The following is a 16,523-nucleotide window of genomic DNA, read 5'->3' as shown; positions in this document are numbered from 1 at the left end:
GCTCGGCAACTGTTTTGCCGAACACTTTAGATTCTGGAGTAGTTCCTGAGGATTGGAGGGTAGCTAATGTAACCCCACTTTTCAAAAAGGGACGGAGAGAGAAAACGGGGAATTACAGACCAGTTAGTCTAACATCGTAGTGGGGAAAATGCTAGAGTCAGTTATTAAAGATGGGATAGCAGCACATTTGGAAAGTGGTGAAATCATTGGACAAAGTCAGCAAGGATTTATGAAAGGTAATTCATGTCTGACGAATCTTATAGAATTTTTCGAGGATGTAACTAATAGAGTGGATAAGGGAGAACCAGTGGATGTGTTATATCTGGACTTCCAGAAGGCCTTCGACAAGGTCCCACATAAGAGATTAGTATGCAAACTTAAAGCACACGGTATTGTGGGTTCAGTATTGATGTGGATAGAGAACTGGCTGGCAGACAAGAAGCAAAGAGTAGGAATAAACGGGTCCTTTTCAGAATGGCAGGCAGTGACTAGTGGGGTACCGCAAGGCTCAGTGCTGGGACCCCAGCTATTTACAATATATATTAATGATTTGGACGAGGGAATTGAAAGCAACATCTCCAAGTTTGCGGATGACACGAAGCTGGGGGGCAGTGTTAGCTGTGAGGAGGATGCTAGGAGGCTGCAACGTGACTTGGATAGGTTAGGTGAGTGGGCAAAGGCATGGCAGATGCAGTATAATGTGGATAAATGTGAGGTTATCCACTTTGGTGGCAAGAACAGGAAAGCAGACTATTATCTGTATGGTGGCCGATTAGGAGAAGGGGAGATGCAACGAGACCTGGGTGTCGTGTTACACCAGTCATTGAAAGTAGGCATGCAGGTGCAGCAGGCAGTGAAGATAGCGAATGGTATGTTGGCATTCATAGCGAGGGGATTTCAGTATAGGAGCAGGGAGGTTCTGCTGCAGTTGTACAGGGCATTGGTGAGACCACACCTGGAGTATTACGTACAGTTTTGGTCTCCTAATCTGAGGAAAAACATTCTTGCCATAGAGGGAGTACAGAGAAGGATCACCAGATTGATTCCTGGGATGGCAGGACTTTCATATGAAGAAAGACTGGATAGACTCGGCTTGTACTCGCTGGAATTTAGAAGATTGAGGGGGGATCTTATAGAAACTTACAAAATTCTTAAGGGGTTGGACAGGCTAGATGCAGGAAGATTGTTCCCGATGTTGGGGAAGTCCAGAACAAGGGGTCACAGTTTAAGGATAAGGGGGAAGTCTTTTAGGACCGAGATGAGAAAGTTTTTTTTCACACAGAGAGTGGTGAATCTGTGGAATTCTCTGCCACAGAAGGTAGTTGAGGCCAGTTCATTGGCTATATTTAAGAGGGAGTTAGATGTGGCCCTTGTGGCTAAAGGGATCAGGGGGTATGGAGAGAAGGCAGGTACGGGATACTGAGTTGGATGATCAGCCATGATCATATTGGATGGCGGTGCAGGCTCGAAGGGCCGAATGGCCTACTCCTGTACATATTTTTCTATGTTTCTATGACTCCGTACAGACAGCACCCATCGTCGAGATGGAACCTGGGTCTCCAGTGCTGCAAGAGCTGTAAGGCAACAACTCTGCCGCTGTGCCACCGTGCCGCCACTCTAGATTTTTGAAAGATGAGTGTTGCAGTAGTGAAGGAAAAAGGAATGAGCTGGGGAATAGACAATAGACAATAGGTGCAGGAGGAGGCCATTCGGCCCTTCCAGCCAGCACCGCCATTTAATGTGATCATGGCTGATCATTCTCAATCAGTACCCCGTTCCTGCCTTCTCCCCATACCCCCTGACTCCGCTATCCTTAAGAGCTCTATCTGGCTCTCTCTTGAATGCATTCAGAGAATTGGCCTCCACTGCCTTCTGAGGCAGAGAATTCCACAGATTCACAACTCTCTGACTGAAAAAGTTTTTCCTCATCTCTGTTCTAAATGGCCGACCCCTTATTCTTAAACTGTGGCCCCTGTTTCTGGACTCCCCCAACATTGGGAACATGTTTCCTGCCTCGAACGTGTCCAACCCCTTAATCATTTTATACGTTTCGATAAGATCCCCTCTCATCCTTCTAAATTCCAGTGTTTACAAACCTAGTCGCTCCAGTCTTTCAACATATGACAGTCCCGCCATTCTGGGAATTAACCTAGTAAACCTACGCTGCACGCCCTCAATAGCAAGAATATCCTTCCTCAAATGTTGCTTTATTATTTACACCGGTGAGACCCAGTTTAGGCTCGGCAACTGTTTTGCCGAACACTTTAGATTCTGGAGTAGTTCCTGAGGATTGGAGGGTAGCTAATGTAACCCCACTTTTCAAAAAGGGAGGGAGAGAGAAAATGGGGAATTACAGACCAGTTAGTCTAACATCGTAGTGGGGAAAATGCTAGAGTCAGTTATTAAAGATGGGATAGATAGCAGCACATTTGGAAAGTGGTGAAATCATTGGACAAAGTCAGCATGGATTTATGAAAGGCAAATCATGTCTGACGAATCTTATAGAATTTTTCGAGGATGTAACTAGTAGAGTGGATAAGGGAGAACCAGTCGATGTGTTATATCTGGACTTCCAGAAGGCCTTCGACAAGGTCCTCACAAGTACTGACCAGGCCTGAGCCTGTTTAGCTTCCGAGATCAGACGGGATCGGGTGTGTTCAGGCTAGTATGGCCGTAGGGACAGAGTGGCTGCTTGTGCCCACACTTAACCTGCATGTACACACCGCCCAGCTGCACGCACGCGCGCACACACACACGCCCACAACTCTTCTGCCGTCATTCTTTACTTTCAGCCACTCACCTTACACACCTCCCCTGTCTGCCCCTTAAACTCTAGAGGGGACACAATAGACAATAGGTGCAGGAGGAGGCCATTCGGCCCTTCCAGCCAGCACCGCCATTCAATGTGATCATGGCTGATCATTCTCAATCAGTACCCCGTTCCTGCCTTCTCCCCGTACCCCCTGACTCCGCTATCCTTAAGAGCTCTATCTAACTCTCTCTTGAATGCATTCAGAGAATTGGCCTCCACTGCCTTCTGAGGCAGAGAATTCCACAGATTCACAACTCTCTGACTGAAAAAGTTTTTCCTCATCTCAGTTCTAAATGGCCTACCCCTTATTCTTAAACTGTGGCCCCTTGTTCTGGACTCCCCCAACATTGGGAACATGTTTCCTGCCTCTAACGTGTCCAACCCCTTAATAATCTTATACGTTTAGACACAGTGGCGCAGCTGTAGAATTGCTGTCTTCCAGCGCCAGAGACCCTCATCAAGTCCTGACTATGGGTGATGTGTGTACAGAGTTTGCACATTCTCTCCCTGTGACCACGTGGGTTTCCTCCCACATTCCTAAAACATACAGGTTTTTGAGTTAATTGGCTTCTGTAAATTGGCTCTTGTGTAGGATGTGAAACTGGAGAAAACTGCCCAACGCATTACTGGTTCCTCACTCCCCTCCATTGAGTCTATCCAGAGTAGGCGATGTCTGCGAAGGGCGCGCTACATCGTCAAGGACAGCTCTCACCCCAACCACAGATTGTTTACCCTCCTCTGTCTTTCCGTTCCCGGACCTGCAGGTTCAGGAACAGCTTAGTTCCTGCGGTCGTTACCTTACTTAACTCTGCGCTTCGGTGATTGTTGCCATCCCCCCCCCCCCCCCTGTTGTACTTCGTGGTCCGGTACCTGTTGTACCTTTAGTGACTCTGGACGGACCACAAGTACACGTGTATAAAAGGTTACAATGCTGGAGCTCAACTCCAGGCTGTTTATTCCGTGGTCATCTGGATCCAGAGTGACCGCCTAATCACACCCATCACTTATATACACAGCCATACAAAGTAGTTCTTGGATACACAAAGTAGTCCCAGCAATATCACAACATCCCCCTTGTCTTATATATTACAACATCCCCCTTGTCTTATATAAAATTGTTTTCTTTACCATTCGAGGGCTAAAATATATTTAACAAACAAAACCAAAACACCATTGCTTTTTGCAAACAAAACCAATAACACAACTAAACACAATTGCTTTTTTTCGCCATCATGGTGGTCACTCCTCTGCGGAATTTCACTCATCGCCGGGTGGTCACTCACTCCGTGTGGTCACTCACTCCGTGTGGTCACTCACTCCGTGTGGTCACTCCACAGATATATACATTTATACAAAAACATCAAATATAATACATTAAGCTTTCATTACACAGATCACTACACAGGTCATTAAACATAAAATATTCATTTTGTTCCATATCTTCCCCTCAAGAAGACGTGCTGTGTAGATCAAACGTAGTGTAGGCTCTAGATGCTCCACCACCATGATTTGCCTGGCACTGCTGGCCTGCCACTGCTGGGCTCCCACTGCTGGGCTGCCACTGCTGGGCCGCCACTGCTGGGCTCCCACTGGGGGGCTCCCACTGCTGTAATCGCGGTGCGCTGGCCCCGCCCACAAGTGCTCCCCGGCAGCTGCCGTTCAACTTTTAGAACGCGCTGCCGCTGGCCCCGCCCACAGGTGCTCCCCGGCCCCGCCCATAGGTGCTCCCGGCAGCTGCCGCTCAAATTCGAACGCGTTGCCTCTGCCTCGGGCCCAGGGCCGTCCCGACTCTACGGTCGACGCGCCTGGGTAAGCATGTAGTGCCTCGGCCTTACCGGCCGCTGCACCTCCGCGGGTGGTCGGTCCCTCCGGTCGCCGACCCCCTCCAGTCGCCGCACACCTCCGTAGGTGTCGGTCTCCTCCGGGGCTCCCCCGGTCGCCGCACACCTCCGTGGGTGTCGGTCTTCCCCTGTCACCGCACATCTCCGTGTGTCGGGTCTCCCGGTCTCTCCCCCGCGAAGCAGTCGCAGGCTTCTAATCTCGGGCCTACACAGGTGCTGGGGCGCGACGTGGGCCTACACGCACCTCCCCCAGCAGCTTGCAGCGTCACGTCGGCAACTCGGCGCCAATGACTACTGAGCAGGTAACTATACCAACTCACACTGGCCCTGTCGGGATGCACTCCAAACGTCCCGTACCGAGCTGGAAACTTTTCTTTTGTTTTGTTTCCCTTCAGGGCTTTTTTTTTTCTTTTTCTTTTTTTTCTTCTTTTTAACCTTTTCTGCTCGGGCATGCTTCATTCCCTCCCTAGGCGAAACACCAAACCGCTGCCACCATGTTGTTCTTCGTGGTCCGGTACCTGTTGTACCTTTCTTGTGACTCTGGACGGACCACGAGTGCACATGTTTAAAATGTTATCATGGTGCAGCTTGTACTCCAGGCTGTTTCTTCCAAGGCCGCCTGGATCCAGAGTGACTGCCTAATCACACCCATTACTTATATACACAGCCATACAAAGTAGTTCTTGGATACACAAAGTAGTCCCAGCAATATAACATAACAAAACTTTATTGTCACTCGGCACAACACCGAACGAAATTTCAGCAGTCACAGCAAAAAAAGAAAAGAACACAGGACACACGACCCCAACACAAACATCCATCACAGTGACTCCAAACACACCCTCACTGTGATGGAGGCAATAAAACTTCCCCTCTCCTCCCCCCACACCCACGGACAGACAGCTCGACCCCTACCGAAGCAACCGACACGCACAGCCCCCGCAAGGGGATGGAAGGCCCCTCGGCCGAGCCGCCCCGGGCACCGAAACGTCCCGCGGCCGCACCGGGCGATGTTAAGTCCAGCGGCCGAGCCGCACCGGGCACCGAAACGTCCCGCGGCTGAGCCGCACCGGGCACTGAAACGTCCCGCAGCCGAGCCGCGCCGGCGATGTTAAGTCCCGCGGCCGAGCCACACAGGGCACTGAAACGTCCCGTGGCCGAGCCGCGCCGGCGATGTTAAGTCCAGCGGCCGAGCCGCGCCGGGAGATGGAAGGCCCCGCGGGCGAGCTGCGCCCTGGGGAAGAGACCTAATAAAAGAAAGGTTTCCCCCGCCCCACCCCCCCCCCAAACACACCGACCCCCCCCCCACACATACACAGCCAAAAACAGAAACAAAAACCATCCCAACACCGACACAAACAAACAAAAAAAAAAGAAAAAAAGAAAAACAGACTGCCAGAGAGCCGCAGCCGTTAGGCGCAGCCAACTCCTCCTCACAACATCCCCCTTGTCTTATATATTACAACACCCCACCCCCCCCCACGCACCCCCCCTCGGGCACTCCTCCCATCAGTGACTGATCTCGCTCACCGGAATTTCTACTACCGCTACTGAATGACTGTATATATTATATGTTTTACTATTCCATCACATGCACTCTGGTTAAGATGCTAACTTCATTTCGTTGTCTCTGTACTTGTACACTGCACAATGACAATAAAGTTTGTGTTGTATATTGTATTGTGGTGTAAACTGGTGTGCAGGCAGTGTAGATGCAGGTTAAGTGTGGGCACAAGCTGCTACTCTGTGCCTACGGCCATACTAGCCTGAATACGCCCGATCCCGTCTGATCTCGGAAGCTAAGCAGGCTCGGGCCTGGTCAGTACTTGGATGGGAGACCGCCTGGGAATACCGGGTGTCGTAGGCTTTTCTTGCCACCGACTGGCAAGCTCCTCCTCTCACATACACTGCCAGACATTTAAATACTCCTTCACTCACTCCTTTTTTCCTTCACTGTGGTAACACACATCTTTCACAAATCTATACCTATTCCTCATCAACATGCATCTTCACAAAGGCTCACACACGCACGCATAATCAACTTCACATATCATGAAACAAAACACAAAGTTCTGGAGGAACTCACTGGCGCAGGCAGCATCTGAGGAGGGAATGGCTTTTCCTCACCTCTGGGAGCACTATCGATCCAATCTTTGCCTCTGGTGCTGTCCATGTGGAGTTTGCACGTTCTCCCTGTGACCACACAGTTTTTACCCGGATGCTCAGATTTTCTCCCACATCCCGAAGACAAGCTGGTTGCTAGCTCAGTTGGCTGTTGTACATTACAACTTATGTAGTTTGGTTGTTGTTGTTGCTTTATTATTTACACCGGTGAGACCCAGTTTAGGCTCGGCAACTGTTTTGCCGAACACTTTAGATTCTGGAGTAGTTCCTGAGGATTGGAGGGTAGCTAATGTAACCCCACTTTTCAAAAAGGGAGGGAGAGAGAAAACGGGGAATTACAGACCAGTTAGTCTAACATCGTAGTGGGGAAAATGCTAGAGTCAGTTATTAAAGATGGGATAGATAGCAGCACATTTGGAAAGTGGTGAAATCATTGGACAAAGTCAGCAAGGATTTATGAAAGGTAATTCATGTCTGACGAATCTTATAGAATTTTTCGAGGATGTAACTAGTAGAGTGGATAAGGGAGAACCAGTGGATGTGTTATATCTGGACTTCCAGAAGGCTTTCGACAAGGTCCCACATAAGAGATTAGTATGCAAACTTAAAGCACACGGTATTGTGGGTTCAGTATTGATGTGGATAGAGAACTGGCTGGCAGACAAGAAGCAAAGAGTAGGAATAAACGGGTCCTTTTCAGAATGGCAGGCAGAGACTAATGGGGTACCGCAAGGCTCTGTGCTGGGACCCCAGCTATTTACAATTTATATTAATGATTTGGACGAGGGAATTGAAAGCAACATCTCCAAGTTTGCGGATGACACGAAGCTGGGGGGCAGTGTTAGCTGTGAGGAGGATGCTAGGAGGCTGCAACGTGACTTGGATAGGTTAGGTGAGTGGGCAAAGGCATGGCAGATGCAGTATAATGTGGATAAATGTGAGGTTATCCACTTTGGTGGCAAGAACAGGAAAGCAGACTATTATCTGTATGGTGGCCGATTAGGAGAAGGGGAGATGCAACGTGACCTGGGTGTCGTGGTACACCAGTCATTGAAAGTAGGCATGCAGGTGCAGCAGGCAGTGAAGATAGCGAATGGTCTGTTGGCATTCATAGCGAGGGGATTTCAGTATAGGAGCAGGGAGGTTCTGCTGCAGTTGTACAAGGCATTGGTGAGACCACACCTGGAGTATTGCGTACAGTTTTGGTCTCCTAATCTGAGGAAAAACATTCTTGCCATAGAGGGAGTACAGAGAAGGATCACCAGATTGATTCCTGGGATGGCAGGACTTTCATATGAAGAAAGACTGGATAGACTCGGCTTGTACTCGCTGGAATTTAGAAGATTGAGGGGGGATCTTATAGAAACTTACAAAATTCTTAAGGGGTTGGACAGGCTAGATGCAGGAAGATTGTTCCCGATGTTGGGGAAGTCCAGAACAAGGGGTCACAGTTTAAGGATAAGGGGGAAGTCTTTTAGGACCGAGATGAGAAAGTTTTTTTTCACACAGAGAGTGGTGAATCTGTGGAATTCTCTGCCACAGAAGGTAGTTGAGGCCAGTTCATTGGCTATATTTAAGAGGGAGTTAGATGTGGCCCTTGTGGCTAAAGGGATCAGGGGGTATGGAGAGAAGGCAGGTACGGGATACTGAGTTGGATGATCAGCCATGATCATATTGGATGGCGGTGCAGGCTCGAAGGGCCGAATGGCCTACTCCTGTACATATTTTTCTATGTTTCTATGACTCCGTACAGACAGCACCCATCGTCGAGATGGAACCTGGGTCTCCAGTTCTGCAAGAGCTGTAAGGCAACAACTCTGCCGCTGTGCCACCGTGCCGCCACTCTCGATTTTTGAAAGATGAGTGTTGGAAGATTCCAACAAGGGGACATAGCTTCAGAATTGAGGGACAAAGGTTTAGGGGTAACATGAGGGGGAACTTCTTTACTCAGAGGGTTGTGGCTGTATGGAATGGGCTTCCGGTGGAAGTGGTGGAGGCTGGCTCGATTTTATTATTTAAGAGTAAATTGGATAGGTATATGGATAGGAGGGGATTGGAGGGTTATGGTCTGAGTGCAGGTAGATGAGACTAGGTCAGGGAGAATGGTCGGCGTGGACTGGTAGGGCCGGACAGGCCTGTTTCCATGCTGTAGTTGTTATATGTTATATATGTTATATATGTTGCAGTAGTGAAGGAAAAAGGAATGAGCTGGGGAATAGACAATAGACAATAGGTGCAGGAGGAGGCCATTCGGCCCTTCCAGCCAGCACCGCCATTTAATGTGATCATGGCTGATCATTCTCAATCAGTACCCCGTTCCTGCCTTCTCCCCATACCCCCTGACTCCGCTATCCTTAAGAGCTCTATCTAGCTCTCTCTTGAATGCATTCAGAGAATTGGCCTCCACTGCCTTCTGAGGCAGAGAATTCCACAGATTCACAACTCTCTGACTGAAAAAGTTTTTCCTCATCTCTGTTCTAAATGGCCGACCCCTTATTCTTAAACTGTGGCCCCTGTTTCTGGACTCCCCCAACATTGGGAACATGTTTCCTGCCTCGAACGTGTCCAACCCCTTAATCATTTTATACGTTTCGATAAGATCCCCTCTCATCCTTCTAAATTCCAGTGTATACAAACCTAGTCGCTCCAGTCTTTCAACATATGACAGTCCCGCCATTCTGGGAATTAACCTAGTAAACCTACGCTGCACGCCCTCAATAGCAAGAATATCCTTCCTCAAATTTGGAGACCAAAACTGCACACAGTAGTCCAGGTGCGGTCTCACTAGGGCCCTGTACAACTGCAGAAGGACCTCTTTGCTCCTATACTCAACTCCTCTTGTTATGAAGGCCAACATTCAATTGGCTTTCTTCACTGCCTGCTGTACCTGCATGCTTCCTTTCAGTGACTGATGTACTAAGACACCCAGATCCCGTTGTACGTCCCCTTTTCCTAACTTAACACCATTCTGATAATAATCTGCCTTCCTATTCTTACCACCAAAGTGGATAACCTCACACTTATCTACATTAAACTGCATCTGCCGTGCATCCGCATACTCACACAACCTGTCCAAGTCACCCTGCAACCTCATAGCATTTTCCTCACAGATCACACTGCCACCTAGCTTTGTATCGTCAGCAAATTTGCTGGCAGGGCAGGTGAGAGTTTGTGTGTGAGAGTGTGGGAGAGAGAGAGAGTAGGCAGGTTGTTCATCCCTGGGATGGCAGGACTTTCATATGAAGAAAGACTGGATAGACTCGGCTTATACTCGCTGGAATTTAGAAGACTGAGGGGGGATCTTATTGAAACATATAAAATTCTAAAGGGGTTGGAGAGGCTAGATGCAGGAAGATTGTTCCCGATGTTGTGGAAGTCCAGAACAAGGGGGCACAGTTTAAGGATAAGGGGGAAGTCTTTTAGGATCGAGATGAGAACTTTTTTTTCACACAGAGAGTGGTGAATCTGTGGAATTCTCTGCCACAAAGGTATTTGAGGCCAGTTCATTGGCTATATTTAAGAGGGAGTTAGATGTGGCCCCTGTGGCTAAAGGGACCAGGGGGTATGGAGAGAAGGCAGGTACGGGATACTGAGCTGGATGATCAGCCATGATCATATTGAATGGCGGTGCAGGCTCGAAGGGCCGAATGGCCTACTCCTGCACCTATTTTCTATGTTTCTATGTGGTGTTATAAAAAAGCCTACGGCACCTGGTATTCCCAGGCGGTCTCCCATCCAAGTACTGACCAGGCCTGAGACTGTTTAGCTTCCGAGATCAGACATAATTGGGCGTGTTCAGGCTAGTATGGCCGTAGGGACAGAATGGCTGCTTGTGCCCACACTTAACCTGCATGTACACACCGCCCAGCTGCCCGCACGCGCGCACACACGCACACACACACAACTCTTCTGCCGTCATTCTTTGCTTTCAGCCCCTCACCTTACACACCTCCCCTGTCTGCCCCTTAAACTCTAGAGGGGGACACAATAGACAATAGACAATAGGTGCAGGAGGAGGCCATTCGGCCCTTCCAGCCAGCACCGCCATTCAATGTGATCATGGCTGATCATTCTCAATCAGTATCCCGTTCCTGCCTTCTCCCCGTACCCCCTGACTCCGCTATCCTTAAGAGCTCTATCCAGCTCTCTCTTGAATGCATTCAGAGAATTGGCCTCCACTGCCTTCTGAGGCAGAGAATTCCACAGATTCACAACTCTCTGACTGAAAAAGTTTTTCCTCATCTCAGTTCTAAAAGGCCTACCTCTTATTCTTAAACTGTGGCCCCTTGTTCTGGACTCCCCCAACATTGGGAACATGCTTCCTGCCTCTAACGTGTCCAACCCCTTAATAATCTTATACGTTTCGATACAGTGGCGCAGCTGTAGAATTGCTGTCTTACAGCGCCAGAGACCCTCATCAAGTCCTGACTATGGGTGATGTGTGTACAGAGTTTGCACATTCTCTCCCTGTGACCACGTGGGTTTCCTCCCACATTCCTAAAACATACAGGTTTTTGAGTTAATTGGCTTCTGTAAATTGGCTCTAGTGTAGGATGCGAAACTGGAGAAAACTGCCCAACGCATCACCGGTTCCTCACTCCCCTCCATTGAGTCTATCCAGAGTAGGCGATGTCTGCGAAGGGCGCGCTACATCGTCAAGGACAGCTCTCACCCCAACCACAGATTGTTTACCCTCCTCCCATCTGGGAGGCGCTACAGGTCTCTCCGTTCCCGGACCTGCAGGTTCAGGAACAGCTTAGTTCCTGCGGTCGTTACCTTACTTAACTCTGCGCTTCGGTGATTGTTGCCATCCCCCCCCCCCCCCCCTCGGGCACTCCTCCCATCAGTGACTGATCTCGCTCACCGGAATTTCCACTACCGCTACTGAATGACTGTATATATTATATGTTTTACTATTCCATCGCATGCACTCTGGTTAAGATGCTAACTGCATTTCGTTGTCTCTGTACTTGTACACTGCACAATGACAATAAAGTTTGTGTTGTATATTGTATTGTGGTGTAAACTGGTGTGCAGGCAGTGTAGATGCAGGTTAAGTGTGGGCACAAGCTGCTACTCTGTGCCTACGGCCATACTAGCCTGAATACGCCCGATCCCGTCTGATCTCGGAAGCTAAGCAGGCTCGGGCCTGGTCAGTACTTGGATGGGAGACCGCCTGGGAATACCGGGTGTCGTAGGCTTTTCTTGCCACCGACCGTCAAGCTCCTCCTCTCACATACACTGCCAAACATTTAAATACTCCTTCACTCACTCCTTTTTTCCTTCACTGTGGTAACACACATCTTTCACAAATCTATACCCATCCCTCATCAACATGCATCTTCACAAAGGCTCACACACGCACGCATAATCAACTTCACATATCATGAAACAAAACACAAAGGTCTGGAGGAACTCACTGGCGCAGGCAGCATCTGAGGAGGGAATGGCTTTTCCTCACCTCTGGGAGCACTATTGATCCAATCCTTGCCTCTGGTGCTGTCCATGTGGAGTTTACACGTTCTCCCTGTGACCACACAGTTTTTACCCGGATGCTCAGATTTTCTCCCACATCCCGAAGACAAGCTGGTTGCTAGCTCAGTTGGCTGTTGTACATTACTACTGATGTCGTTTGGTTGTTGTTGTTGCTTTATTATTTACACCGGTGAGACCCAGTTTAGGCTCGGCAACTGTTTTGCCGAACACTTTAGATTCTGGAGTAGTTCCTGAGGATTGGAGGGTAGCTAATGTAACCCCACTTTTCAAAAAGGGAGGGAAGGAGAAAACGGGGAATTACAGACCAGTTAGTCTAACATCGGTAGTGGGGAAAATGCTAGAGTCAGTTATTAAAGATGGGATAGATAGCAGCACATTTGGAAAGTGGTGAAATTATTGGACAAAGTCAGCATGGATTTATGAAAGGCAAATCATGTCTGACGAATCTTATAGAATTTTTCGAGGATGTAACTAGTAGAGTGGATAAGGGAGAACCAGTCGATGTGTTATATCTGGTCTTCCAGAAGGCCTTCGACAAGGTCCTCACAAGTACTGACCAGGCCTGAGCCTGTTTAGCTTCCGAGATCAGACGGGATCGGGTGTGTTCAGGCTAGTATGGCCGTAGGGACAGAGTGGCTGCTTGTGCCCACACTTAACCTGCATGTACACACCGCCCAGCTGCACGCACGCGCGCACACACACACACCCACAACTCTTCTGCTGTCATTCTTTACTTTCAGCCACTCACCTTACACACCTCCCCTGTCTGCCCCTTAAACTCCAGAGGGGACACAATAGACAATAGACAATAGGTGCAGGAGGAGGCCATTCGGCCCTTCCAGCCAGCACCGCCATTCAAAAATTCTATCATGGCTGATCATTCTCAATCAGTACCCCGTTCCTGCCTTCTCCCCGAACCCCGTGACTCCGCTATCCTTAAGAGCTTTATCTAACTCTCTCTTGAATGCATTCAGAGAATTGGGCTCCACTGCCTTCTGAGTCAGAGAATTCCACAGATTCACAACTCTGACTGAAAAAGTTTTTCCTCATCTCAGTTCTAAATGGCCTACCCCTTATTCTTAAACTGTGGCCCCTTGTTCTGGACTCCCCCAACATTGGGAACATGTTTCCTGCTTCTAACGTGTCCAACCCCTTAATAATCTTATACGTTTAGACACAGTGGCGCAGCTGTAGAATTGCTGTCTTACCAGAACAATCTGGCTCTGAATCCTTCCAAGACAAAAGAACTCATAATAGACTTCCGAAGACACAATACGGGCTACACACCACTGCATATCAACGGGGTTTGTGTGGAAAGGGTCCCTGCCTTCAAGTTCCTGGGCACGCATATTGCTGAGGATCTCTCCTGGACCACAAACACCATAGCGGCAGTCAAAACGGCACAGCAGCGGCTCTACTTTCTGAGGATCCTCAGGAAGAACAACCTGCAAGAGCAGCTGCTAGTGACTTTTACCGTTGCACCATCGAGAGTGTGCTGACGTACTGTATTTCTATGTGGTACACCAGCAGCTCAGAGGCAAACAAGAAAGCCCTTCAGAGGGTCATCAACTCTGCAAAGAAAATCATTGGTTGCCCACTGCCCTCTCTAGAGGAACTTTACTCCCTCCGCTGCCTCAGCAGAGCAGCCAACATCCTGAGGGATCCTTCCCACCCTGGTCATCAGCTGCTCCAACTGCTGCCCTCTGGTAGACGGTTCAGGTCCATTACATCACGGACTAATAGACTCAAGAACAGTTTCTACCCCAGTGTCATACGTGAGCTGAACACTGCCAGACACTCACATAAAACTGAAGGGAAGGAACGGAACTGATCGGAACACTGTCAGTTACTTGTCAGAAAACATAAGCCTCAATTTAATACAAGTTTACATTCTACTGCACTTATATTGTTAACATTTGCTAAACTTATTACATGTTACAACCGACCGCACCTTATATTTAATTACATTATTTCTTTTTTTTTTTTTTAAACGGCACTTGCAATATGTTAGCTCTCATTGCTGTGCAATAACTTGCTGTCTTGTTTGCACTGTACAATGCCTCGACCGTATTGTAATTGTTTTGTCTATATTGTATTAGAGGTCAGTTTGTTTAATTCAGTAGATTAGGTTTAGCTTGTTATGGATAAAGGTTCATCCTTTGTACTGTCTGCTGTGTGTGATTGCATCATCTGGACTGCTTTAATTTCGCTGTACTTTGTGTAGTGACAATAAAGGTTTTTTACAAATTTACAAATTTTACAAATTTACAGCGCCAGAGACCCTCATCAAGTCCTGACTATGGGTGATGTGTGTACAGAGTTTGCACATTCTCTCCCTGTGACCACGTGGGTTTCCTCCCACATTCCTAAAACATACAGGTTTTTGAGTTAATTGGCTTCTGTAAATTGGCTCTAGTGTAGGATGTGAAACTGGAGAAAACTGCCCAACGCATCACTGGTTCCTCACTCCCCTCCATTGAGTCTATCCAGAGTAGGCGATGTCTGCGAAGGGCGCGCTACATTGTCAAGGACAGCTCTCACCCCAACCACAGATTGTTTACCCTCCTCCCATCTGGGAGGCGCGACAGGTCTCTCCGTTCCCGGACCTGCAGGTTCAGGAACAGCTTAGTTCCTGCGGTCGTTACCTTACTTAACTCTGCGCTTCGGTGATTGTTGCCATCCCCCCCCCCCCCCCTCGGGCACTCCTCCCATCAGTGACTGATCTCGCTCACCGGAATTTCCACTACCGCTACTGAATGACTGTGTATATTATATGTTTTACTATTCCATCGCATGCACTCTGGTTAAGATGCTAACTGCATTTCGTTGTCTCTGTACTTGTACACTGCACAATGACAATAACGTTTGTGTTGTATATTGTATTGTGGTGTAAACTAGTGTGCAGGCAGTGTAGATGCAGGTTAAGTGTGGGCACAAGCTGCTACTCTGTGCCTACGGCCATACTAGCCTGAATACGCCCGATCCCGTCTGATCTCGGAAGCTAAGCAGGCTCGGGCCTGGTCAGTACTTGGATGGGAGACCGCCTGGGAATACCGGGTGTCGTAGGCTTTTTTTGCCACCGACCGGCAAGCTCCTCCTCTCACATACACTGCCAGACATTTAAATAGTTCCTGAGGATTGGAGGGTAGCCAATGTAACCCCACTTTTCAAAAAGGGAGGGAGAGAATATGGCGGGTCGTAGGCGAAGTACGTTGAGGTAGCCGTTTATTATAACATTAACAACCGTGACAATCAACGCACCAAACGACAGACAACCATAAATCTTACTGTCTCCGCTGGAGGACTAAACGAGACAGCCCAGTCCCTTTACCTGCGCACCACCTCACCCCTTCTACCAATCAGAGGGTTCGATGGTCTGGACCAATCCCTGTGTCCCTACATGACCCCCCCCCCAGAACCCTAGGTGCGGTACCGGGCAGATGCCCGGACCACCCGACCGGAGCTGGTGCGGAGAGGAGAGGGGGGCCCTGCCGGGGTGGGGGCGAGGAAACCGGCACCGCGGGAGGAGGGGAAATTGCCGGAGCCGGAGGCGGCAGTGGCAAGGAGACCGGGGGAAGCGGGATCCCGAACGGGGGCAGCGAGGGGGAAAACTGCTGTACCGGAGCCGCGGCCGGAGGGCGGCCTCTGCGAGGAGGTTGAGCCGCTGTGACGGGCTGGTCTGGGTCCAAATAGGCGGGCTTGAGGCGGGACACCGAGACGACCTCCTGTCGTGTACCCACTTCTAACGTGAAGGTGACTGTGCCTCTCTTCACTACCCTGAACGGACCCTGGTAAACTGGTCGGAAAGGGGGGCGGTGGGCATCGATGCGCCGGAAAACGAACTCAGAGTAGCCCAAAGCCGCCGGGACATGTGAAGGGGGATCCCCATGACGAGAAGTAGGGACCGGGGCCAGGGACCCCACCCGCGCTCGGAGTGCAGCTAAGAGTGCTGGCATGGAGGGAGGGGGGGTGGAACATTGGGGGAGAACGTCGCCTGGTACTCGTAGGGGCAAGCCATAGAGCAGGTCTGCCGAGGAAGCTCCGAGATCGTGCTTTGGAGCCGTGCGGATACCTAGGAGAACCCATGGGAGCTGGTCGGCCCAGTCGGGTCCGGACAGGCGGGCAGTGAGGGACGCTTTAAGCTGCCTGTGGAACCGTTCCACCGTCCCGTTGGCCTGGGGGTGATAGGCGGTGGTTTGTTGTAATCGGGACATTTAAATGTCTGGCAGTGTATGTGAGAGGAGGAGCTT

At 49.5% G+C, this 16,523-nt stretch overlaps 3 non-coding genes and 1 pseudogene across 3 annotated transcripts; 3 read left to right on the top strand and 1 right to left on the bottom strand.

Moving 5' to 3' along the window:
* The first annotated feature begins 6,401 nt into the window (after window positions 1–6,401).
* On the top strand, window positions 6,402–6,520 carry LOC144594107 (5S ribosomal RNA). Its single transcript, XR_013547339.1, has one exon. It is a non-coding gene; the product is annotated as a 5S ribosomal RNA (ribosomal RNA).
* A 3,955-nt stretch (window positions 6,521–10,475) lies between these two features.
* LOC144594118 (5S ribosomal RNA) lies at window positions 10,476–10,594 on the bottom strand (annotated as a pseudogene).
* A 1,265-nt stretch (window positions 10,595–11,859) lies between these two features.
* Window positions 11,860–11,978, top strand: LOC144594106 (5S ribosomal RNA). Its single transcript, XR_013547338.1, has one exon. It is a non-coding gene; the product is annotated as a 5S ribosomal RNA (ribosomal RNA).
* A 3,245-nt stretch (window positions 11,979–15,223) lies between these two features.
* On the top strand, window positions 15,224–15,342 carry LOC144594105 (5S ribosomal RNA). The gene has a single exon (XR_013547337.1). It is a non-coding gene; the product is annotated as a 5S ribosomal RNA (ribosomal RNA).
* Window positions 15,343–16,523: the final 1,181 nt, after the last annotated feature.

The sequence above is a fragment of the Rhinoraja longicauda genome, chromosome 5, assembly GCF_053455715.1.
Source record: "Rhinoraja longicauda isolate Sanriku21f chromosome 5, sRhiLon1.1, whole genome shotgun sequence".
Classification (NCBI taxonomy): domain Eukaryota; kingdom Metazoa; phylum Chordata; class Chondrichthyes; order Rajiformes; family Arhynchobatidae; genus Rhinoraja; species Rhinoraja longicauda.
The sequence above is the reverse complement of the archived record's forward strand: the minus strand, read 5'-3'. Positions and strand labels throughout refer to the sequence as shown.